The 26,792-nt window shown below is 42.1% G+C and overlaps 1 protein-coding gene and 1 pseudogene across 3 annotated transcripts in view; both read right to left on the reverse strand.

Annotated features, from left to right (window-relative positions):
• NTM (neurotrimin) overlaps nucleotides 1-26,792 on the reverse strand; it is a 938,616-nt gene that overhangs the window by 741,365 nt on the left and 170,459 nt on the right. The window lies entirely within an intron of this gene.
• Nucleotides 7,597-7,774, reverse strand: LOC115272803 (annotated as a pseudogene).

Raw genomic sequence — 26,792 nt, forward strand, 5'->3', positions numbered from 1 at the left:
TAAAGTCCTATTAGTCTTACTATAATTTAACAATGTTTTCCATGCTACAGTCCTTTTCAGAGCATTTATATTGCAAAGTTCATTATGAATCTTTCAGGAAAATAGGTGTCCAACAATTTCATAAACTCATGAACTATAGAACACTCTTCCCTCTTTTTATTTAAAGAACCATTCCAGGGAGGCTCAGTGGGTTAAACTTCCAACTCTTGGTTTCAGCTCAGGTCATGATCTCATGGGTCCTGGCTTCAAGCCTCACATAAGAATCTGCACTAGCAGTGTGGAGCCTGCTTGGGATTCTCTCTCCTTCTCTCTCTGTCCCTCTCTTGCCTGCTCTCTTATCTTTCTCCCTCAAAATAAATAAATATACTTAAAAAAAAAAAAGACCCATCTCAAGGGACTGATTGCCTGGGAAACCATTTTGGGAAATCCTGCTGGATAGCATATTCTTGCTTGAAATGCAGATTGAAGTCTCTGCTGTCTAAGGTCTGTTCCAAGCCTGAGAGAACTCGGGCCACTGGGCAGGCAGAGATAATTTTGGAGAAGGGCAGGTGACCTGTACAAGCTTGCTGCTATTCAAATAGCCCAACCCGGAGGTGGAGAGATACTTCCCTTCTTTTCTACTGTGAGACCAATGCTGAGTGACCAGGAGACTGCTCCTAAGGCAAATTTGGGTGAGTAAACAGGGTTTCTAGGAGGGATACCATTGTTTTCATTGCAAAGTTAGTCCTCTTCCTTCTATCCTGATGTTCTCTTTTGCTTCCTCTTCTCTCTCAGCTAGGGCATAGACTATGTATCATAGGGAGGGATTCTAACAATCAGTGAAAGAATGTATATATGCACATGTGTGCATACACACAGACACATACACACGCACTGATACACACACACACTTGATTGAAATGCTTGGGTCTATTTGTGTGGCCCAGTGGCTGTACCACAGACATGGATTCTGAAGTTCTTCACTCATACTATATAACCTTGAGCAAAACATATGACCATCATTCAGGTCCCCATTTATGCAAAACAAAGGGACTATGAATGATGAAAGAAAGGGAGGAGTGAACATGAAGAGGCTTTAAAAAATGTCATGGATAGACACTTGAGGATTGCTTTTGCTAATGTTTCATAAAAGAAACAATACGGTGAAATCATTCTCTAAACTGCAGTCACCACTGCAATGGTTCACGTATATCTACAAAGAATAAAGTTAGCATTTCAAGATCACTTGGTTTTCAAAAGCCTGAATGAGACTTGTCTCGATAGGCATTTTATAGAATATTTGCATATTCCAGATATTGGTCATGTTGCTTCCTAGCACCCTGAAATCTGAATTTAGTTCTAATGTTCATATACTAGAGCCATGAGGGGCAATAAATAAAATTTCATTAAGGAAGAAAAAGACAGAGAACCCACAAGCCTTCATCATCTAAGCCAGGATGAATCTGCTGTGGTCTTCTAGGACCGGACCATGTCTGGGGACTTAAAGAAGAAACCTCTGGGAATTTGAATGTTCCCAGGCAGAAAAAACTTCTGCCACTTTAGAAAAATCCTAGAGAAAGGGGGAAGCTCATTCCTATCACCAATATCTCACTGATGATCTAGTAGCTTGTCTTTAAGGCTCTGATTCTCTAAGAAAAAAGATCCCCTATATTTTCTTGAAAAAAATGATATTGGGATATTACTCTAATCAGGTGAGATTTAGGGACAAAATCAAGCTGATGAAGCAGGGTACTTTTGTTGGCTGGAATAATCTCTATTTTCCTTCCGGCTTCTGCCTGGTAATCTTAGCAGAGGGAACTGTTTTGAAAGAAGAGGAGATGGTGGCAGAGCTGGGCCAGCCTGAGAGAAGTGTTAATCTACCAAAGAAGACTTTGAAAAAGGCAGAAATTCTGTTTCAAACCAAATGATTGGAGGAAACTGAAGTTACTACTTTCAACTGAATTGAGCTCTAACCCGCTGGTTGGGAGTCCCTGCCTTCATTTCCTTGCCATCTGAAAACCCCACACAAGCTAATTTATATTGGCTTTCCAGTGCGAGGCACTTTGTGTAAAGCATTTCATCTGTTCCTTTCTAGGGTGTTGAAAGGCAGGAGTTTTGCAAATGAGCAAACTGAAGCTCAGGGATGCAATGATAAATTAGCAGAGACGGGATTTAAACTTCATTTTCCTAATTCCAAAGTGACACTCCTGGGTCATATTTTATTTCAAGGAATGATAAGAAAGCACCTGAGCTCTAGCTAAAACGTTGGCATTTATCAGCAGTTCTGAAGTCCTTTTCCAACAGATTACCAGGCTGGTTGCTGCTCCCTACTCTTGTTTAGGATTCCCAACAGCCCTGGGAGGAAGAGGGTGCAAAGGTGGGGTGGTGTTCCCCTGACCTACTTTAACTGAGACCTTAGCAGGTCCCTGGCTTCCTCTCCACCCCCTCCTGTTGGCTGCCGAGGCTGTGGGGAAATGAAAAGTGGATAGACATGAGGTGACAGCCAGGGCGGCCTGGGGCTGTGAGCTCTCAGCCAGGTTGCTGACTGGGTGCCAGGAACCTGCTTCTTATTCCACATGCGTCTGGGCATGTTCTCCTTCATCAGCAGAAGAGTTGGATATCTTGAAACACTGAAGTTTTCATCTCCTCTTGATTGGGCTCTACAGCAGTTTAAAAAGCCTTTGCCTGAAAGGGAGAATCTTGTCACACCTTAATAGCCTCATTTCTGGGGCGAAGGGGGCTTTTTAAACTCCCTGAGCCTTGGTGAGGATGTCTGAGTTGCTTGCTTTGTTTGTCTCCCGTGCATTTCTATTCAGGGAGCCGTCTCCAAGAAGTCTTTCATTGAGCACACAGTCATCCAAAGGGAAAGAGAAACATGCTGTACATGAACATTAGTGGCAGCTGAAATTTGTCACACGGAATATCAAAAAGCACAGCCAGGTAAAGGAAGACAAAAGGAAGGAAGCAGGAGTGGGGAAATGGGAACACCCAGACTAGATAGGAGGGTTGGAAGCGGAGCGGATGTAGTTCAGGTTTGATGTTTGTGCCTTGGGTGGTAGACAAAGGTGAGAGCTTTCTTATGGGGAAAACATGATCCATTGCTGTGTGTGTGGGAAGGATCCTTGGTTCTTGGACATACCCACTGTGAGCCTGTGAGCTGGGCTGCCCATACATGAGGGAACCTCTGATTGGACCGGACTGCCCCTTGTGAGAGAGAGGCTGTGTGCACTTGCCCCTGTGCTGTCTCCATGCCAGTGAGCACATGTTCACAGGTTGAGTGGCAAGTCAGGCACCCTGGGCATGGCTCCTTGCGTTTGCTTCTGTGTATTTTGATGTATGTTTGTGAAATCAATTAGTATCGCTCAACTTTCAAATTTCAAATGGACCCAGATAGGGACTTTGATTGTTTTTGAAGATGGTTTGTCCAGCCAGTTGTTCCCTGCCCAAGACAGAAAGCTGGCATTGTGAGACAACATGTTCCTAGGAAGACAAACATCAGCCTTTACATGGGCACTCTCTTCCTCCCAAAGGCCAGACCACCGAAGAGGAAAGTCTCTTAACCAAGGTGTATTTGTGACCTAGCTCTGAAAGGCCCAGTCCCCCAATTGGTTTAATTACATGATGCAGTAATCAGCAGTCTTCTGTGTCCTGGGATCAGCTGCAGAGAGGAAAATCAGCCACCACCCCTCTCATTTGTCCTTCCATCCTTCTTTTTCAGAAAATTTTTAATGTTTATTTATTTTTGAGAGAGAGAGAGAGAGGGAGACACAGAATTCCGAAGCAGGCCCCAGGCTCTGAGCTGTCAGCACAGAGCCAGACACAGGGCTCAAACTCACAAGCCCTGAGATCATGACCTGAGCCAAAGTCAGATGCTTAACTGACTGAGCCACCCAGGCACCCCACACCCTGCATTTTTTGATGAAGAAAATGAACAGAGCACAACGTTTCCCTGGAACACAACACGGTTTCTCCTGCCCACCCTTCTCCTCTACCCATGGCACCAAGAGACATTATGCAGGAGGTGCAGTTTTCTCAAATATCTCATTCCTCCTCAATCACTCATTATGGAGCTTCCCTCCCACAATCACTTCTTTGCCGAAGTGAATGCTAAGAATCTGTATGGCTTTATGTGGGACTTCGTTCCATTTCCAGCTAGATGACCTTGGGTGAGATGCTCAAACTTCCTGAAAAGTGTCAGTTTTTTCCCTGGGTAAATTAAAACAGGTATAATACCTACTCGGCAGGACTTTTTTGGATTCATATTAATATATGTAAATCATCAGTTACAGTGCTTCAATGCTTGAAGCCACTGCAATGTCATTTCATCAGGAGGCTCTTCCAGACCAAGTTAAGGACTCCTCTTACACTATTGATTCCAAACACTTATCAAAATGAAGGTTAATTAGTTACCTCATAGTCAACACTTACTGAGTACCTGATGTGTGCCAGGTATCCTTTGAAGCATTTCTTACAACAACCTGATGAGGCACTACTATTATCTTTATTTTAAACCTCTGTATTTGGAAGGATACCTGGGTGGCTTAGTTGGTTGAGTATAGGACTTCGGCTCAGGTCATGACCTCAGGATTTGTGAGTTTGAGCCCCACATCAGGCTCCCTGCTATTGGCACAGAGCTTACTTTGGATCCATTGTCTCCCTCTCTCTCTGTCCTTCCCCTGCACGCCCTCTATCTCTCAAAAATAAATAAATATTTTATTTTATTCTTTTACATTTTTTAAATGTTTTATTTATTTTTGATGCAGAGAGAGACAGAGCATGAGAGGGGGGCGGGCAGAGAGAGAAGGAGACACAGAGCCAGAAGCAGGCTCCAGGCTCTGAGCTAGCTGTCAGCACAGAGCCTGACGTGGGTTCAAACCCACGAATGTGAGATCTGACCTGAGCCAAAGTCAGAGGCTTAACCGACTAAGCCACCCAGGTGCCCCTAAATAAGTATTTTAAAAAGAGTGAAAAAAAATTGGAGACACAGAGCAGCTAGGTCACTTGCCCAAGTCCACACAGCAGAACTGGGATTTCTCCAGCTTTAAAGCCATTGCTCTTGCCTCCCAGGCTGCACTCCTATGAGGCCCTACTCACTTATTCAGTGGCTCTCTTCTCAGTTACCCTGTGCATTCTGGGAGAGTAAAACCTGCATCACTCTAATTTATTTCTGAGTCAGCTTTGCTTGGCACATAATAAGCAATCCTATTTATTGAATGAATGGTTATTATTTTGAAAGTATTATTTTAGCCTGCATTTATCCTGTGGTTAAAGGAGGCTCTACAAATTCATGACCTAGTAAGCCATTCTTTCAAATGTGTTTGAAATGCATTTCTTTCAAGGTTTATCTAGAGCTTCCAGGTTTTAGAATTTTTTAGAACCTGTGAAGAAGTCCAGTTCACTCTCTCTTCAGGCATCATCGACATCTGTCATCTGCCAGCTCTGCACCCACTTGCTACCCTGAAGGGTCTAAATAAACTTTAGTCAGCACCCCAGTCTACTTGACCAATTGTTTCAGTGCCTGGCCTGCTTCAGGCTGTTGTTGCTTTCTCTGGGGTGTGCTCACTCAAGTCGGGTGAGGCTGGGGGCTCAGCTTGGTTGGAAAGACAAATTAGACTGGAATCAAAGGCAGACAAACTCTTCTTCAAGCAAAACAGGAACACAAGCTCAGAAACAAGGCCGGGCAGATTTAAGGCTTTCCTGTTTGTGCCCTGGAAGCCACAGGGCCCCCTGTCATATCACTGTGGGCCTTGTACCAGCCTGTCCCTCTCACATAGATATCCTTCCTGCAGGCCATCACACATATGAGTCTTCCTTCTTTCAGGCTCTCCTTTCATGTCATGTCTTCAGAGAAGCCTTTCCTGACTTCCCCATTTAGTGGAAGAGTCTTTTCCCAGCCCCTCTCGAACCCTTACCCTTCTTAGTTTTGCCTGCTGCACTTAATATGAAGATACCCTACTCATTTCTGTGTGTTTCTTTATGTCGGTCTTAGTCATTGCTGTGGCCTTCTGCTCAAAGGATGTGTGGCACTGAAAAGGCAAACAATGCGTGGCACCAGGAACTTCAGGAGTTGCTAGTTACACACCTGGGTCTATTCCAGCCGTGAAAGCCCCTTAAGATCAGGGGCCATGGTGATTCATCTGTGTTGGCCTTGCATCTAGCATGCCTCAGGTTCAAGAAATGCATCAAGGGAGGAGTGAATGAACAACTGGAATTTTGAGTTTTTGACAGGAAAAGTGGAAGGAAGGTAATGGTGAGCTGGATGGAAAATGGGCAGGTTTGTCCCTGGAAAACTGTTGGTGGCCAGGGACAGCACCAAGGAACAAAGAGGGCTCCTGGAACCCAGGTAAAGAGTGGAAGTGAGAGAGTCAAAGAATTCTACCCACTTCATAACTTCCTGAGGGAACTTGTGAAAAAGCGCTGATTCAGACCAGCAGGATGATAGCCTCTGAGGTTAAGGTCCAAGAAGCTTATGGAGAGATTCTTTGCACTTTGTAGTGTGAGGAGCCCTGTGTTAAAAGCCTTGAGAGAAAAGATCAGAGAGAAAGAAGAGCAAGACAGACAGACCAAAGATATCTATGAAGCATGCAAGAATTAATCAAAGAAGAAACCCAGGAAGCAGGCTGAGCCCAGGAGCCTGCAGCTGTCCTATGCAGGGACCAGGGGCCCATTAGAGCTCAGTGGTTCTAACTAAGGAGAACAGTTTCTGAGGCTGGGAAGTGTGAACCTGGAGCCTGAGCCCCAAAGGCCAAGGTTTCTTGGAGCTGGAAAAGTGAAAGAGAGAGAAACCTGATCTCTAGGGATAAATGAGAAGAAATTTCAGTGGGAAAAGGGAGAGCACCTGAGAAAGATGCATGAAGCACTGACTACACTATACCATGGACAAATTTTTTTTTAATTTTTTAATGCTTTTTATTTATTTTTGAGAGACAGAGAGAGATAGCTGGAGCAGGAGAGGGTCAGAGAGAGAGAGGGAGACAGAGAATCTGAAACAGGCTCCAGGCTCTGAACTAGCTGTCAGCACAGAGCCTGACGCAGGGCTTGAACCCACGAACCGTGAGATCTGACCTGAGCCAAAGCCAGATGCTTAACCGACTGAGCCACCCAGGTGCCCCTATACCATGGACAAATCTTGAAAACATTGTGCTAAGTCAAAGAAACCAGATAAAATGGACCACGTACTGTCTGATTCCACAGATATAGAATGTCTACAACAGGCATTATTATTGCCCATTAGTACATTCATTCAACCAGTAAGTACTGAGCGCAGACCAAAGGGCTATGATAGCACCTCTGTCGCTCCAAATACTTGTAAGAATTTGGGCCCCCAGGACCTAAGTGATGATCTCTCTCTCTCCTTCACCCCTACTCAGCATGGCTGGTGCCTTCATTCTCATCTGGATGGATGAATGGGGCAGATCCAGGGGGCATCTTTGTGAAGTTATCTGGGGGAAGAAACACGCAATACTTCCGAAATTGCCCAATCAAGCAGGATAACATCTGCCTTTATTATTTATTATTGTCATTTCTGGAAACAAGTAGAACTTAAAAAAATATTTATGGTAAATTTTATTACTCATGAAATGAAAAGACTCTGTTTCAGGCCCTGAATAGCAGTACCTCCTATGGGAGTTGTTTTTAAGGAATTTAGAGCCAGTGTCCTTTGAAAAGCCTGTGACCAGACTCCAGGTTTTTCCTTAGACCCCTACCCCAACCAGTCTTGGAAAAAGTTTTCAATTAGCAATAATCGCGCCTCGGATAAACCTCATTGGCTACGATACTGCCACTGAGCAAAGCTCCAACCAGTCTTTCTTGCCCGCACCCCAGACCACTTTTCTGGTAATGAGGACCAGCCAGCTCCTCACTGAGACAGAGGGAGGCAGAGCACGAAGTCTTCCTTTCAAACCCCACCCCTCACGCCACCTTGGCTTTATCCTCCCCAGGCCCCTGCCTCGCTCTGCCCACTATGAAGACAGTGCCATTAGCTGAGCAGTTTTTCCATATCTAAAATGTGTGACTTTTCTGAGGAACGACTTTCACTTCTAAAGCCTCTTCCATTCAAGGTAGTACCTGGCAAGACTTCTAATCACAGGTAATTGATATTCTACAGAGCATCGTTGGAGAATAATCTGCAAACAAGAGGCTGCAGGCTATGATAGTCTCTTTCTCACTTCCTCTTCTCCCTCTTACCTTTTTTTTTTTAAAAACACAGCTTACAGCTTAATAAAAATACACCCCGAGCAAGAGCAGGAAGCTTTAGCACATTCCCCAACAATATTATCCTGTTAAGAGTTTTATTAATCGGTTTAAAGGTGTGCTGCATCTGGCTGAGAGGTGCAGGGTGCCTTCCCCTGCTGACAGGATTGTCCTTGCATTTGGGGAATTGGCACGGTTGGCTCAATTAACAAAATGGCCAGGAAAAGAGGGTCAACCTTGGAAAGCTGAAGACTCGCACTGTGTGTATGAGGAGTTGAGCAGCAGTTTGGCTTTCCTGGTGCATCCCACTTGCACCCAATACACACATGCACACACACACACACACACACACACACACACCACTTGCACGCATACATGCACACAGCACGAGCAGGGACACCAAAGACACCCTCCTGGAGAAGGGAGCATAAAGGTGGAATAAAGCAGTTTCTGATTTGTTTTTATCTCCTTTATTCCTGTTAAGGAATCTGCAATACATTCAGCAGGAAAGACTCGCTAGCTTGCAAGAACAGACAAATGCATCTGTCAATTTAGCGACATCATTTGAGCTCAATCAGTGTGGCGCTGGAGGAGTCCCCTAAATGTTTAATTTCTTCCAGTACTGTAAGTGCTGTGATAGGTCTTATCAGGATCTTATTGACTGCGCAAAATGAGACACGGTGTGGAGCGCTTTTCTTGAAGGGAGAGACAATAAAAGCACACACCAGGAACCCATTTAACAGGTTTCTAATAATATCATCTTCTATCGACACCACATTTTCATTCCTAACCACTTTGGTTTTGGTGTGTACACACAGATCACTCATCCTTCCCTAAAACACAGTGTTTTCTAGCTTGGGGCTAATAGACCTGAAGGAGAACAAAGGTAAGACTTCCTGACTATGTAGAGTGATTGGCATAAGGATCAAAATTCTCCCTTGAGAATATCGACTGATAAAGCAACTGCTAAACATGCCAGTGATTTTGGTGGAACAGAGTAACCCTAGATGACTTCAGCAAAACTCATTGGATCACGTTTATCAGAAGTGATATGCCGAGTTTTCATAGTGACTCGGGGCCCTATATAGATTTCTCAGAATTTTTTTTAGCACATATGCAAAATAAATCAAATTTATGATTAGTTTTGCTCTAAAAATGAGTGGAATGTAGAGGTACTTACTAGCTCACATGTTCATTCATTCAATATTTATGGAGTGCCAACTAAGGGCCAGGCACTGATCTCAATATACTTTTAGATGAGAAGGGCAAGGAGCCATGGAAACAAAAATGCTCAACCCAGCATGGAGAATGCTAAGCATCCTGTTACCCCAAGGCACTGCAGTGGCACCGAAGAGAAGTCAACAGACTCCAACTACCTCAGGATGGGGAGGAGGGCAGGGAGCAAACCCAGGAACAGAGGAAGGAAAAGCTTAACCTAGACCAGGAATATTGGGTGGGCTCTTCCAGACAGAAAGTGGGGTTAATGCTGCTCCAGGCAGAAGGACACGCAGGAAGAAGGGCACAGAAAAATGGAAAACAAAATGTTTGGGAATTGAGTAGTGTTTCACTGAGGCTGGAAGCAGACTTTGAGATGAGAGGAGAAAGCAGAAAGGTCAGCCTGCGGCACTTTTCCAGAGGGAGCGGTGCTGGAAATCATCACAACAGCCTCAGTGCAGTGATCAGATGGCTCCAAATCACTCCTAGTCCTTGTCCTTCTCATCACCCATGCCCTCTTAGCATCACTTGAGACCCAAGAAACCTCAGAGTTGGTGGGTATATTCCAGAGCATCACACATTGCAACGGTACAAGTTACAGAAATTAGAAACCCAGCAAAAGACAGGTCATCATGGCTTGGGTAATTATATACATGAAGTAGTCCTGACTATTAAGGATTTAGATGACAGAAGAAAAGTGTGTGTGTGTGTGTGTGTGTGTGTGTGTGTGTGTGCATGCATATGTGTGGTGAGAATATTCTTGAAGGAGGAATGTGGGAGAAAGGACTCAAGAGAAGAAAATGACTACAAAAGTTGGGTGCTGGCTGTGGTGTGGGAACTAGCTGCACAGGATGAAAGAAAAGGAAGTGAAAAGCAATGTTTTTGTTAGTCAGTTTCTTCCTCAGAAAAATGGAATCAACACTAACCTTCAAAATCCAAGAGCACATACAGAAATGAGGGGCACAAAGTACAGAAAGAAAGCCTTGCACAAATGTGCGCTCCTGGCTCTGAAGCTAATAATGCTAATTACAGCATCCCCAGAGAAACACAAACTAATTTGACTTTCTGTGCGTCCCAATGTTGTAGGGTCAGGGCAAAGACTGGGGAGCAGGGACATTTCTGTCCCTCAGTAATGCAGCAACAAAAGTATTTCAGGCTGGTTTGAGAAAGAGTGAGGGAGAAATCCCTGGGATTTACTGGAGATGCTAATGAGAACCTTCACCTGGGGAGCCAGGCGATCCACAAAGCCTTGTAGACAGGGGCAAGAAAGGGGAAAAAAGAATTCCAGTGCCCGCCTGACACTATTTGTATCCTCGTGGAAACCAGAGTCCATTGTCTTCGGGAAGGTGTTCATCTGACACAGTAAATTTGTTTGATGCTTTTAATAGAGAGGGTGCCCAGTTATTCAAAATCAATTCAAGGATATTATATGAAGTCTTGTTTCCTAAAAATATTTGGCATTTGGCTTCTATGCTGAGCCAAAGAGAGTGTCCAGAGCTGGAGGACTGACTGACGTAAAGGGCAGTCAGTGGAACCTAGTGCAGGGGTGAGGACCCCACAGCATGAGGAGACCAAAAGCACAATCAGCAGAGGCATCACCCTGGCTGACCCAGGCCGACACTTCAACCTTGAGAGAGAGAGAATGAAGAACAGGGGCAGGGAGAAAGGATGCCCAGGAAACATGGCAAAATAAGATTTTCTTGCAGTCTTCCCCTGAGAGGGGCTCCTAGAAATTCCATCTAGACAACGTTGTCCTTGACAAACGGTATATTTTTTTCCCCACTACCTGGTAAATTACTTGGAATTAAAATTAATATTTTTTCTTCAGAAAAGAAATAATTATTAGCCTCAGCCACAAAATTGGAGTTAAGGCTCCAGTGATATAATAATAATAATTTGCACTCACGCGGATTCTTTCAAGCAAAGGTCTCGGAAGCTTTGCCAAACATTAATTAATTAAGCCTTGCAGATTCCCCCCAGGAGGCAGGTAGCTATTATCTCAATGTACCAGATGTGGAAACTGAGTCTCAGGGAGGTGAAAGTGATTTGCCCAAGGTCACTCTGGGAATGAGAAAAGAGACAGAGATTGAAATTGCAAAGGCTTCTCATGCCCAGAGTTGGGGGAAGCTTTTCGCAGCTTCTCTCTCTGGGGTGCAGGAGGGCCGGGTCTGCAGAGGTGTTTAAGGAGAGCTGGCTGGCACCTAATGCATATGCAAGACCCGGAACATTGCAGTCCAGTAAGCATGTTTAAAGTGGCAGGGAAAGGCTCCCCAAACTATCAGTTTTCATTTGCTAGATACAGGCTGTTTGTAACTAGGCAGGGCTCTGTTAAAATTTGGAAATGATTAGGGGGTAGGGGGTAGGGGGTAGTTTTGGGAAAATATAGCTACACAATGCTCTAGAGAGAGAGCTCCGTGTAACACCCTTTGGGATTATTTATACCTAACCTCCATGTTGTTTGGCTTCTGCAGAGCTGGAAAGTCAGAAACACAAAGGAAAAGATGGTGGAGGTGAATTTTAGACAAGAGGAGGAGGCCTTTCAAAGAGATCTCTGGTGTGCCTGCTGAATCCCCTGCTTTCATTCACCATGAAATGCCCTCGGCTCTGCCTGGCCTCCTCTGGAATTTGGTGGGAAGGCTGTTTGCAGGGATTGCAGAAGAACCCAGTGCTTCTCTGCCTCCACGCCTGGTTTAGCAGCTGACAAATACCATCAGTGAGTTCCCCACCCTCTCCCCCACCCTCCCATCTTGGGTGCTGCTGACATATTTTGATATTTCCTCGTGAGATTATACTTCACATAATGAATTTGATTCTTCAATTCTTTCTCTCTTCCCCTCAAAACTCTGCAGCTTCTGAGAGTTTATCTGCTGCAAGATGAATCGCCCAGAGACTCCTGGTGCATCTTTCTTTACACTTCACCTCCCCCACAATGGATGAGAAATAGACTTTTCCCTCATCCATCATAAGTCAGCATGACAGGGCTGTCGTTCCCCAGGCCTGGCTCACTGTATCATCTTTCTCTCTGTCCTGCTTCAGTGCGTGGCCAGCTTTCCGGGGAACAGTCAGGACCTTTATCAAAGACTTTAAATTGCAGTAGAGCCAGACCCAAAAATAAAATAACAATAATAATCATAAGAAGAAGAAGAGAAATGAATTTTTAAAAAATATAAGAGAAAGTTATGTCCAATTTTATTTTATCTGTGGACTATTCTGTTTAAATAGGATATTGTGAAATTCTAATAAATCCAGGCTTTTCCCTGACATGTTATCAATCTTTGAACATCCCTAGAGGGTAAAGGGCAAATCCTCTTTGCTTGATTTTGCAGGTTGGGAAAATGAGACAAAAGGAAGTGAAGTGGCAAGATTATAATGCAAGGCCAAAAAATTAGGAGAGGGAGAGGCAATGTGGTGATGGCACTTGTGTTATGGGGAGGATAAATATAAGTAGGATACCGACAAATTGTTCCATCACTCCACCTCCTGCCTGTCTCCCAATGGAAACTGAAGGAATAAAAATAGATTTAGATTTTAACAAAAGAAAAATCCATTTGTAATGCTGAAGCAAAAGGTCACTGGACTGGAAGTCAGGAGACCCAGCTTCAGGGCCAAGGCAGGATGAAAATTACTGATATGAACTTAGCTGAGTCTTTAGCCTTTGGATGGATAGGGGGTTGGGGGGGGTGAGTGTCTCATCTCCAAAATGAGGGGGTCCATCTGGAAAACTTCTAAGTCTTTTCCAAATACTAAGATTCTTAGATGTTAATTCTTAACAGGGTTCTAGACATTAAAAGATTACCAAATAGAGTTACTGTTATAGTGAAGGTTTTTAACATCAGAATAAGCCTCCATTGTGGGAAGATTGTGATGAGGGAATCTCTGGAATCTAGGACAAGCCCTGAATGAGCCCAGCTGGTGGGCCAGCAGCAGCCCAAATGACCCAGACAGTAGCTAGTCTTCTCTTTACCAGGAAAGGGTCAGGAGGACAGCCTTCTAGAACTGTGTCAGCAAACCCTCAGGCAGCTCAGTCAGGGGTGGTCCGTCCATCCTCACAGACACCCTGGAAATGAGCAAGGGGGATGAAGGAGCCTCTGCCAGTTGGGAGGGAGTGTCCCCCATGGCAGCCATGGAAAAGACTAGGTTATGGAGAATGCTCTAGGCGCTGCGAATAAGTGAGTGGTCACAGCTTCTGTGCTCTGGCTCCCCACGGTGAGCTCTTGAAGATTCCTTCCACTACCCTATCACTCTGTTTGCTTCATGGATAGCATGGGCAGGGGGAACCTTTGCTTCCAAATGTTATTGGAAGATTTAATTAAGCACCATTTGAAATTTTTGAATGGAAATTACCACATTAGTCATGATTATTATCCATTTCCTTTAAACATAGGGCCAACTGCTAAGCTGTTAGGCACAAGCATGGAAATTACAAAAATATTCAAATATCCATTATCTGAGACTCTGTTTGCCAAGCATCCTATCTAATCAGGGAAAGCCTGCTGGAACAGATGGGCCTTACACTGTGCCCTATAAGCCAGGAAACTTGGACATGTTGGAACCCAGTGAATCAAAGTGCCAAATGTTACTGCTACTACAAAGAACTCATTTTCAACTCAGCAAAAGACTGGCTGTGCTTCTTCTTTTCAAAGAATGCACATTTCACACCTGCCCCCAAGTTCTCCGACTTCTCCAGCACTGGACCAGGCAAGAAACATTTACATTCCTGAGAGTTAGAGACCCACGGTCTGATCGGACTGCATGTAGCCAGGGATCTTGCTGAGCTATTTCCAGGTGATTAGAACTGTCAGCATCAGGGGTACTGGGAAGACAGAGCAGACTTTAAGGAGAGGGCTGTTCAAAGCTGCTAATGCAGGTGCTTAAACAGAGAGAAAGTGCCTTCATTTCAACTTCATATTTATGAGTTTACAGGAAGCTTTGCAGCCAAAGGAAACAAAATTAGTAAACATGGTAAGTAATAGATTCAACAAATACAGCTAAGGATAAAGAACTAATTTACATTTAATGAGACAGCGATTGTTTATTAAATAAGAAATGGTTGTGTTTCTGAAGATGGCCTTAAAGTTTTTTCAGAAGAATACATTAAGCACTGAATATAGCTTTTCATATTCAAAAGATGTGACATGAGGAAAGGGGGAAGGAGGAGCCAGCAGGATGAATGAAGAATGTAGGAAGCTGATAACTTCTTCTGAAATATAAGGCACACACCGGACAAAAACTTAATGGAAAACAAAGTCCACAAAATGTTCTCTTCCCTGGATGTCATGCCATAGGCAGACTCCACAGTATTGATTTTTAAAAATTTTTTTAACATTTATTCATTCTTGATAGAGAGAGACAGACAGAGTATGAGCAGGAAAGAGGCAGAATGAGAGAGGGAAACCCAGAATCCAAAGCAGGCTCCAGTCTCTGAGCTGTCAGCTCCAAGCCCTACGTGGGGCTTGAACCACAAACCATCAGATCATGACCTGAGCTGAAGTCAGACACTTAACTGACCAAGCTACCCAGGTGCCCTTGATTTTTTTTAAATAGTATATAATTACTGGAGAATTTATGGTATGTTGAAATATTCTGGCCCTGACCCCATTTAATGTATTTTTACATCAAAATCTCTGCAACTATGTTTGTAGCTATGGAGATGTATGTTACATGCTGCTGTCTGTATAATTCTAAGTGAGGAAAAACTAGGGCTTTCCATGTAGAAAACTCAAAAACTCTCTACCCTTCCATGACAGATAAGACCAAGCAGAAAGTATGACAGATAGCAAAGTCATTTCTGCCCAGGATTTGCAAAGACTTGCTGAATCACAGGATCTGCCTCAGACTTCTAACTGTAGGGTCTCTTTAAAGACATGTGGTGTAGCAATTGTGCTCATTCATGTTAGAGGGCAAATCATTTTTTAAACTTCCATTTCATGTCTTAAATGGCACCAGATGCACAGTTACAACACCTGAATTTGAGTCCTGGTGGCCTCAAAGGAGCCATGGCAGAAAATTCTAGTTTTTACCAAATATTCTCTTCTTGTTTTAATAGCCAGTCTACATTCCCCATCCACTTCTGCAGTTAGGTCTTCATGTGACTCTGTTCTGACCAATGTGATGAAAACAGAAGTGATGTATACCACTTTCTGGTCATGTGTTTAGAGAGAATGAATGTGTGACTCCCTTGTTCCCTTACTTCCTTAAGCCCTACTGTTTGGGTTCCAGATGTAATGGTAAGTGCTGAAGCAGCCATTTTGAAACCAGAGGTAAAAACTGTGGCTCTCAGGATAATCCCACCAGTCCTAGACCATCTACCTATTTGAAAGAGAAATACATTTCTACTTTGATTAACCCACTGTATTTGGAGTTACTGTGTTAAAGCAACTCTGCCAAAATCTTGCCTAAAACAGAACTCACTTATAATGGTCTTTGAAACTAAGACATCACTTTCACATTTTGCTTGTTTTTAAACACAAACTTTTTCAGGGTCAGGAGTATATGTAACAAATTTGAGACTGTGAAGTGAACATACTAGACTCTTCCCATGTATATGAAGGAGAAGGCTAAGAGAAAAGTAGAGGAGAAGCAAAGTGGTCTCCTTAACTGTAAAACAAACAGAAAGCCACTTTATCACTTTACCAGAGAACTGTTAAAAAATACAGGACTGAAATACCAGGAGTAGTTAATAGGCCTTTCCGATGTCACATGAAGAATAGTACTTGTTATAGCCACATGTTTCACTAAAGAGAATAAGAAGAAAAGTTTTCTACCAGTCTTTTGGGAACATGGCTGAGAATGTACACAAATGGAATTTGGCCTGTCAAGAGTGATCCAAGTCAGCCAGAAAAAAATAACAAAGACAAACAAAAGCAGTCTTTATTCTTGCTCTTTTTTTAAGTACTCTAATTTGTATTTAATAATTATCCCTTCAATTATATTTTGGAATTATTTTTACTAAGAAAATATTCAAACACTCACAGAAAAATGATAGAATGAACCCCACAAATCCACCATTCATACTGAATAATTATCAAGATTTTGCTTACCTATCTCTCTGCTGTCTCACAGAAGGAGTCATGTGCGAGTAGAATGGTGCATCAGAAACCTGAAATCTCTCTCCTAAAGACTTTAAATTCTACTCAGTGTTTGCACCCACTCTTGGAAATCCAAGGAGGGGAGGGAACACCATCCCTATCCCTCAGGTTGATCACTATCCTCTTAAAAACATAAAAATTATGTCCAACGATCTTGATGATTCCTGGCTGACTTTCCAGTACCCTACACTTCAAACCAAGGAAGGAACTGCTTGGATTATTAGGATCTTGCCAGTCTCATTAGTAACTGATAGCCTAGAAATCTCAAGGGATCTTCTTGGAACTATTTTAATCATAGGATGGACACATACACAAAAGTGGAGAAATCTTGACAAGCTGAGAATAAAATAGACTTGTAGCTCTAGGCAAAAGAAAAGAATGAGTTGAGGCTTTTGGAATAATAAAATCAGTAGCATTTTTATATAAACTTTGAGGAGTAGGGAACAGACTTCTCTGTCCTTTGATTTCCTGACAATAGTAATAACCATAGGCTACTGGACAGCTATGAATATTTCCAGTTCCTGTGTTTTTAGCTCATCAGAATGGATGTGTTGAAAATGCAGGTGGCTATGCACCAGGGAGTGCTACAGAGAATTCCATGCTGTTCCTACAGCAGCAAGTAGAGACACTAACCAAAAGAAAGAGGGAACTATGGTTCCAGTTCAGACCCATGCCTTTACATAGATGATTTCTTTTTTTTTTTCTTTTCAGTGGTGGTCTTAAGGCAGAATCTCTAGGTATCAGCAATGTTAGCAGCCCCCAGAGCCAAGCTATATGCTGCAAAGTGAGTTATGTGTTAGGCTCTGGGGCTTAGCTCTTTTGATATTTCGGTCTTAAGCTGACATTTAACATTTTTTCAAAGATACAGGCTTGTTAGAGTTCCACTCACTGCCTTCATCCCCACTGCCTTGGCCTCAAACTTCTCTTAGCCCCATCATCAAAATGTTCCAAAAAGCATCTAAATGCATCTAAATGATCAAGCACAACTAAATCTACAAGAGAATCTGCTATATTTTGGGAGGTGACAGCCCCAAAACAAAGGCCCACAACTTCTATGTGCCACTTAATAGAGCTGATAAAGCATGATTAAAATAATTTAAAAGTGTGTCTTCCAGATTGGAGTAAGATAAATCTATTATTGGCTTTAAGTCAAGAAGCCTAGGCTTTATGGCTTTATGGGTATTAGAAGGTTGGATAATGTTGACACTATAATTCAGTCATGGCAACAGAAGAAGCCAAATCTCTCACACATCTGCAAAAAAAAAAAAAAGGACTCTTTTCTTCACTGTACTTTCAAAGGAGAAGCTTCAGGCAAGAAAGGTGAAGTAGATTTTACAGGGTCAGGAGTCAATGATAAGATGTAGGTAATGAATCTGTCTTTCTGTTTCATTCCTCTAAGCCAAGTTACACAATCTGTGGAACAACTCATTGGCTACAGAGCATGTCAGCCAAAAAGGGATGCGATGGGAGCAGTTACTTCACCTTGACCATGCCTCTTCCTCCCCAAGATAAGTGGCCTCAGATGGATAGAGAATAGTCATCTAAATACTTGCTTCAAGAACAGTGGTCACAGTGGCAGCACTGTCCCCAGCCTGATTCTGCAGTTACCCGAAGCCTCCCCTCATACTCAGCCCATCCTAACCCATCCCGCCGCACCCCTCCATCTGCACCTACACTCTGGCCACCCATACACCCTGAGGGCTCCCACTGTCCTCTGCTTCCCTTTCTGGGAAATCCCAGAAAAACAAAATCTGCTTCAAAACACTACAATGAGCTGCCCCTGCCTGCTATGACAGACTGATTTAAAAATATGTAAGTTACAAATCACCTGAAATACCCCTTCCTAGACACATACATACATAAGTTAAGAAAGCTGTCATATCATTAGCATTCTGCCCAGAATGGTTTAAGTATGAGTAATAATAATAGCTAACATCTATAGCACAGTCTTCTAGGATTTGCATACAATTTCATTTAATTCTCAAAATTCCCGATGAGATAGGTGCCATTTTTAGAGCTTACTTTTACAGAAGAGAATACTGAGGCACAGAGAGGTATAGTAATTTGTCCCAGGTTTCACAACTGGTCAGCAGCAGAACTGAGCTTTAAACCAGCTACCCTGATAGCCATTAGCAAATACTATTTCCAGTAAGAGTATAATCTGAAGTGTTAAATGATAATACACTGTCTTTAATGTAATTTATATATAGATTGTTGTTTTTCCAAGCTTATGGTGATTGATAATATTCTGTCTACCTGTTTCACTCTCAGGGTGAGGGAGGAAGGTGGTAGGGACTTTTTTGGTTTTAATGGCTTGATTCTTAATGTAAGAAGGTGAGTGGGGATTGGACATTGATAAGAGCCTGATATCAGAGGTACCCCGGTTTCTAATTTGCCACTTGTGTTGGCTTTTCACATGTGTTTCCAATCTTCCATCTGTTTTCTTGCAACCTTCAGTTCCAAGGACATATTCTCTCCATGACAGCTCTCAGAATGTGAACTTTCATCCACAAGGTGCTAAAGCATCATTTCCTTGCAAAAGCAAGAAGCTTTCCTTTGCCTGTTCCTTGGAGGCTAGTTAACTTGCTTTCAAGTGTGCAGAGCTGGAGGCTACCATTCATTAACAAAGGTGGCGCCTATGCCCCTTTGCTATTCCTAATCCTTCCTTACTCACCCTCTGTGTGTCCTGGGGCTGGAGACTCCAGTGTGTTGTCACTCCTTGGCATTTAAAAATGTTCCATTAAGTCCATTCCCTGAGGGAAGTGACTGCTCTGGGGAACAGATGCTATCAGGAAAGTGTGTTTTGTACCCAAAGGGGTTATCATCTTCCTCAAGGACAGCACTGATAAAGGAAATACAAGTCCTTTTCCTGCCTGGGCAAGAGCTGGAAAAATTTCTGTCCCTGGACACCATTTGAAAACCAGAGCTGTCAATTGGGTTGGGACCAATCGTGAAAGTGAGGTGAGACACTCCCCCAAATGTTCCTGGACTGATTTATGCCTCACTTATTCCTAATCTGCCTGCAATTGTGTATGGCATAGACTGGACACATTGGGGATCTGTAGGCAAGTCAGGATCGCTAGTTAATTCTCCTGTATTTTGTGTGTGTGGTGGGGAGCAGGTTCTCTGTTCTACAATTGATTCCATCACCGAGGAAAGACTTAGGGACCTACTTATGGGTTTCAAGAATTGTCACCTTTAGAAGACTGTAACTAGTAGATATAATTTTAAGGACCAAATAACTACCCTGTCTAATGGAATTCTGTTATTTATCCCATCTTTTCCTGAAGAAACAATAGAAGAGAACCAAATTAAATGGCATGAGATATAAATTGACTGTGGCTAAAGGATGGGAAAACTGGTTGTATTTCTTATATGTATAACATGTCGAATTAACTGTATTCAGTACATACTGGTGACTTAGAAAATGCATGACTTTTTTTTTAAAAGACAGGTTTCTTGTGTCTTCTAAGCAAGTCACCCAAGACACCTGAGTGGTTTAATTACAAAGAGCAGTTGGAGCAAATGCCATGCCATCAGTAGTCTCCATTGCTCAGTCAGAAGCAGAGTTAGGAGGCAGTGCTCTTCAGAAGGCAAAGCAAAGCACATCCAAGCAGAAGTTCCATTTCTCCAAGAAATAACCACAGGGTTGGGAGGAGCAGAAGAATCCAAGTGATTTCAAAAAACTTTGTTGAAACCTAATTGCTCTCAGTATATAGCAAAGTACTGTTAACTTAATCCTGGAGATTCTTTTGCTTCTCACTTGGGAATTATTTAAGATAGCAGCCAAGAGCAATGAAAAAGCCAATGGAAAATAGTAGAATAGAGGGTTGGGAAGTAGCATCCTACCTTCCTTTGTTCTCATGTGTTATTCCTTTATAAATATGTGGGGTGGTGTGTGTGTGGAGGGGGGATATGCATGTTTAAAGGTGATCTAAGTAAACTTCGTATATAAAGAATATTTGTAGCAATATTTGTTTATAATGTGCCACATCCCTGAGGATTTTCATCGTTCCTGCTAAAAGTCCTAGGTAACTAAATGTTGCATACAATCCATAACTGATAGATCACCAAATATTGAAAGGATTTAGCTTCTTCATGGTGTTCCCTAAGCTGCAAACCATCATGGGACCATCATGTAAATCATTTATTGTTTACACATTCATCCAGTGACTTTTAATAATATTATACTTTGTGGTAAGCATTGCTCTAGGACCTGTGGTTACAAATATGGCAAAGAAATTTAGAGGTTCAGAAGCACCTGAGTGACTCAGTCAGTTATGCATCTGACTTCAGCTCCGGTCAAGAACTCACAGATTATGAGTTCATGCCCTGCATCAGGCTCAGCGCTGACAGCTGGGAGCCTGGAGTCTGCTTTGGATTCGGTGTCTCCCTCTCTCTCTGTCCCTCCCCTGCTCATGCTCCATCTTTTTTTTCTCTCTCAAAAATAAACATTAAAAATATTCTTTTAGAATAGAATAAATTTCTCTAAAAGAAATTTAGAGGCTCACATGATCTGAAAAGAAGACAGATAACGTCAGCACATAATGGCCAAAAAACATGTTAAATGACAAAAATAAAATTAAGTTCAAGCTACTGAAGCAGTACAAAGTAGGGAAGAACTCTTACACTACTTAAAGGCAGGAAGAGAGGTACCTGGGTGGCTCAGTCAGTAAAGCATCTGACTTTGGCTCAGGACATGATCTCACAGTTGGTGAGTTCAAGCCCCACGTAAGGCTCTGGGCTGATAGCTCAGAGCCTGGAGCCTGCTCCAGATTCTATGTCTCCCCCTCTGTCTGCTCTTCTCCCACTTGTGCTCTGTCTCTCAAAAAATAAATAAACGCATATAAATAAATAAATAAATAAATAAATAAAAATAAAGGCAGGAAGAGCAGCATTCACAAAGGAGGTGTCATTTGTTTGGGGCCTTGAACAACTGGCCAGTTGTCCCCTAGCCAGGGAAAGAAAGGGAATGAAGCCATTGCAGCAGAGAGAATAATAGATGTTATGGGTTAAGAGAACTTGAAATAGCAAGTGGTCAAGTTCACTGGGAATGGGAGTGAAAATCTATGTAAGCACCAGAGCTTAAATAAGTGTGTGACCCACATGGAGAAGTCAAAACTTGATTTTACAGATGGTTATAAAGACATTAAAACAAAACAACAACAACAACAAAACATCACATAAATTAGGGATTATGCAGTTCTAACTAGATTGTGTGAGTGGACATGAAAGTGTAGATACAGGTTTTTCATGTGTAGGAGGTAGAAATAAATTGGATTTAGTAACTAAATGAACATAAACTATATGGGAGGAAGACACAGGATGACTCCCACATTGCTAGAATGGATGGTGCTGCCATTCATAACATTAAGAAACAGAAAAGAAGAAATGGATTTGGAATCCGGAGTGATGAGCTCAGTTATAATACTTAGAGTAAGAATGTCCATCAGACATTCAGTGCCACTGACCAGGGAACTGAAGAAGTGTTCATCTAGCACTCAGGGGAGTGGAATTGATCTGTATTCACATTTAGATTATTTAAATCTTTTCAAAAATCATAGAATATAAAATACCTAAGAAGTACATAAAACATATATGTGCCACTTGGTGAATTACCGAAAACTGAACACCTTTGGAACCGCCATTCAGACAAATAAAAAGACACTGCCAGCACCCCAGAACGCATGTGTCCCTTCCCCATCACATTATTCCCCCTGCTCGCTAAGCATAACCCCATCCTAAATGTTATCATAATCACCTCTTTGGGGTTTTTATTTGTTTTGCTTTGTTTCTTTATTGTTGTTGTTGTTATTTGCATCTTGAAACATAAGGCTTTAATTTTGTCTGTTTTGAAATGCCATACAGTATATGTTCTCCTGTGTCTGGCTACTGTAGCTCAATATGCTTTGTGTGAGTCATTCTTGTTATGTGTAGTTAGAATTGACTAATTTTCAATGCTGTTTGACATCTCATTGAATGAATATACTACAATGTATGTCTTCATTCTGCTATGATAGACATTTTCATTGTTTCCATCTTGAGGCTATTTTAAACAATATTGTCAGGAACATTCCTGCACACATCCCCTGATGTACATGTGAACACATTTCTTCAACTAGGAATGTAATTTATAAGTCACATCCTATGCATATCTTAAATTTTGGTAGAAAGGAAAACTATTTTCCAATGTGACTACCCCAATTTACACCCTGCCAGCTGTGTGCAAGGCACACATCACTCCATGTCTCACCAATACTTGGTATTGGCAGGTTTCTTTTCTGTTCTTTCTTTCTCACCTTCCCCCCTTTGCCCTCTCCCTTCCTTCTCCATCCTGTCCCTTTCCTTTTCCCTTCTTCCTTCCCTCCCTTCCTCCTTTACTTCCTTCCACATTCTGGTGAATGTGCTTTAGCATATCACTGTGGTCTTAATTTGCCTCTCCCTGGTACCTAACGATGTTGAATTGGCCTTTTGGGTCCACTTTGGTAAAATGCTTGTTTGTCTTTTGCTTGTTGAAGTCTACCAAGTTGTCTGTAGATTTAGACTTTGATCAAGACATGTGAATGGCAGGCCACTTACTTTAAAAATATTTGTAACAATCCCAGCCAATAGAAAGCTTCAGTTCCTTTGTCTATTGTGTAATGACTGTGGATGACCAAAGAGATCCTGCCCCTCTTTCCTGTTATAACCAGTGTGTGGCAATCTTGATATGAGAGGTAAGAGTTTAATCTCAAAAATTAATTAATTTTTGGTATGTCCTATCAGTTGGCTGGCTCTAACTCCCTGCTCTTTTACCTCACCTGAAAATTCAGGTTTTGCTACTGCAGACATAGCTTCTGTCCTGTGTCCCTTTCTCTAATCACAAAGGACATTTGTGGGTCCTTTCAAGGGTAGAACAGGAAGAAAAGAGACTGTAGGAATAAGCATTTTATCAACAGAGCTGTCTCATAGATAGAGGATTTTTAAAAACCTGCAAGGATGTTAACAGAAGATAAAAAGAAAAAAAAAGAGAGGCTGTTGAATGTTGGTTCATGGTTTCATGTGTTTGAAACACATCAGTTTTAACAAAGTTAAATTGGCTTTTCGGTAAGGCTTTCTAAAGCCTTTATGTATACTGAGGATTGAATGCCCAGAAGGTCAAAGATAGTACGTACGACATTCTCAAAGTTCTTTGTTGCAATCATGAGATTTTATTTTTATTTGTTTATTATTTTGAGGACTATCTTGCATTATTTTCATGTCACACGTGTTCCCTTCACCTTCAGAATTTATTCTTTTTGTTTATTTGAATAGTTCAGACAGACTTACTTACATGTGGCTACCATGCGTCATTGTCTTCTTCAAATGCTATCACTCTACTCTGAAAAGGTCTCCCTGAGTCCCTCATTGCCATGAGATGGTATGCAGTATGGTGCCAGGTAAAAGCAAGGGCCTCTACAGTAAAAAGTTGGGGTCTGAATCCAGGCTTTGCCACCACCAACTGGGTAGCATTCATAAAGTATTTTATATATTTAATCCCAGTTCCCTCATTTAAAAAGGAGACAGAAGAGTGTCTATTTCATAGGCTTTATTTTTTGAGTTTTTATTCATACATTTCATGTAATGTGTTCAGAACAGTGCTTGGCACATAGTAAATATTTAATGTAGTTACCTATTGTTCTTGCTTCTTTTGTCAGTGTGATCCCTAATTCTTCAGATCCAGAGATACAGGCTTCCCCTGGGGCAATGCAAACACTTCATGTGTGCTCATGGGTCTGTCATGAAATGCAAGTCATGCCATCTTTATTTAACTATACGAACATAATTCACCATGCACACATGTGCATGTGAAAAAGACACTACCTTAAATTGTGTGTTGTCATTTGAAAGATGGAACTTCATCGTTAGTGTTAAGGAGATGTTAATCATCTTTGGGGAAGAATTTAATTTCCTCCTGTGAATATTTTATCTCTCCCTGCCCCACCCTTGCTTCCCGACTCTTCACTAATGAAAATTTTTGAAAGCTTCATGGAACAGCTTTGAATGGCCATGAATAACCTCCAGTAGAATCTATCCTTGGCTAAAAACCCTTTCTCAGTGCCCAAAACAAATGAGCACATGGGGTAAAAAAAAGCTTTGGGTACCAGAAAATACAGCATCTTGTGACTTGGGGGGGGGGACTATTTCCCATCTTTCCATCAAAATTATGTTTGCCTTGTTTTTTTGTTTGCGGGTTCTATTTCCTGAGAAATTATGGATGTAATCAGTAGTCTATGGCTCATTGTGGGTTAATGGATATGAAAGATTTAGCTTAACACTTGACTTCTTGAACATAGTTAAAAACCCTTTGACTTTCTCTCTCTCTCCCGGTTACTTTCTGCCTATAGATGTTTCTACAGAGATGTGACCCCAGACTTCTGCTTCTTTATTCACCTGATTGCAATGTGTTGTGCAGGGTTCTCAGACGCAGTGTCCCAGAGGCATACAAGTCTCCTTCCTCATTAAATGTCTCAAGATCCATGCTTCTGAGCTTCTGCTGCCAAACTCTAAAATGGGATCAGAGTATATTCCAGAAAGAGAGAAAACATCCTTCCCCTAATCTGGCTCCAAACTGTTACCATACTTTCTTGACATCACTTTTTGGGCAATGAGAAGTGTAGTAAATGATAGAGATGAAGAGCTTTTCTGCCTCTGGGCATTATGCATTCATTTGTACTTTTAACTGTCATACATGCCCAAGTACCACATAGAAGATAAAGATGCACAAGGCATGAATTCTGCCTTCAAGGACTTCTAATTTTGAGGGCAATCAGATCATCGGCTATGAAGCCCTGTATTACACTCGCTTTCTTACTGCTACCCTTTCCCTAACAGTACTCCACGTTCCCAGTTATCTGGTAACTGACTTTAAGTTATTAGACCACAGTGGAATATTGCTGTTGGTTTGTTTCTTTCATTTGATGGATGAAGTAAGTGCAGATTTAGATTATACTAAGAGGCCTGGAGGCAATGGCTGTGTTGGATATATATCACATAAATAAATAAAGCACCAACGGGTCAGCTTCTCCTCTCCTCCATCCCCACCCCCCAGACAGTCCTGCTGGATCAGAATGGAGAAATATGCATGGGAAAGCAGACTTTGCCCTACGCATTCCAGAGGGAATCAGCAATCTTCTGTATCTCTGGAAGCCTTGTCAGTATCACATTTAATCTGAATGTTATAATAATTATTATAACTTTACATTTATGTAACACTGCATCTCTGGGGAGGAAAAAAGCACCATGAATATAAAGGAAAATGATCAACCTTCACCTTTCCCTTCTAGGGAGACAGAATACAAGTGTTTCTTTTTTTTTTTTTTAATTTCCAATTCTTTTCCTCCCTCCTGACTCAAGTCTCCAGGTATCACCTGGATATACTGCCTAGAGGTTATTTTCTTTCCTGAGTGGGATTGACTTAGAAAAATGCAGGAGGGGTGTTGGTGGTAGAGGCAAAAACATGCTTGTGACCAAAAGAAAAAGTTCTTGCAAAGAAATAGGAAGAAAACTAAAATTTATTAATTACCTAGGAAAATCCAAACACCAAGCTACTTGCTTTACATATCTAACTTAATAGTCATTAAAATTCCCAGAGAAGTACTGCTCCCCCTATTTTACAGTTTTGGAAAGAAAAGCTCCTTTACATTCAGGACCTTACTCAAGATCAGTTCGTACATAGTAGAGGCTGAGTTTGAACCCCTTTGTCTCTTTCCAAATTTTCTGTTCTTTTTAGTGTGATCTTGAAAACAAGTTTGTGACCTTATGCCAATGCCTTCCAGCCACCTGCTGCCAAGCACTGTGCTAGTCCTCATAGGTTTGAGAGTAATCAATGATTTATAAATCCTACCTCTCACCTTCAAGGACTTCCCAAAGGAGAAATAGAATTTAGGCACAGAATCCAAGAACAACAATCTATGTGAATTATTACAATCACATGGTGAGGTCTGCAGGAGTGGAGAGGGTAAGAACATAAATAAGAACTAAAGTCCTAGGGAGTCTTCTTGGAGGAGGAGTTTTGGAGCAGAACCTCACAGACCAGGATCCCTGGGGAGCAAGCATTATGGAAGACACTAGCATGGTACAAAACCCAGAGAAAGAACTAAGGGTTTAGGGGCAGGGAAGAATAAACCCTGCCTCGAGAATGAGGCCAGCCAAAGGTAGAGGGACAGGGACATACATACAGAAGCTCCTGAGGCCTGTGAGGTGGATTCAGAGGAGAAGGAAGGTGCTGCTTAAGAAGAAGGAAAAGAATAGAAAGGTTTTACATCTGGGCCTCCTGCTTTCTTCACAAACTCCAAG

This window comes from Suricata suricatta, chromosome 11, assembly GCF_006229205.1.
Source record: "Suricata suricatta isolate VVHF042 chromosome 11, meerkat_22Aug2017_6uvM2_HiC, whole genome shotgun sequence".
NCBI classification, from domain to species: domain Eukaryota; kingdom Metazoa; phylum Chordata; class Mammalia; order Carnivora; family Herpestidae; genus Suricata; species Suricata suricatta.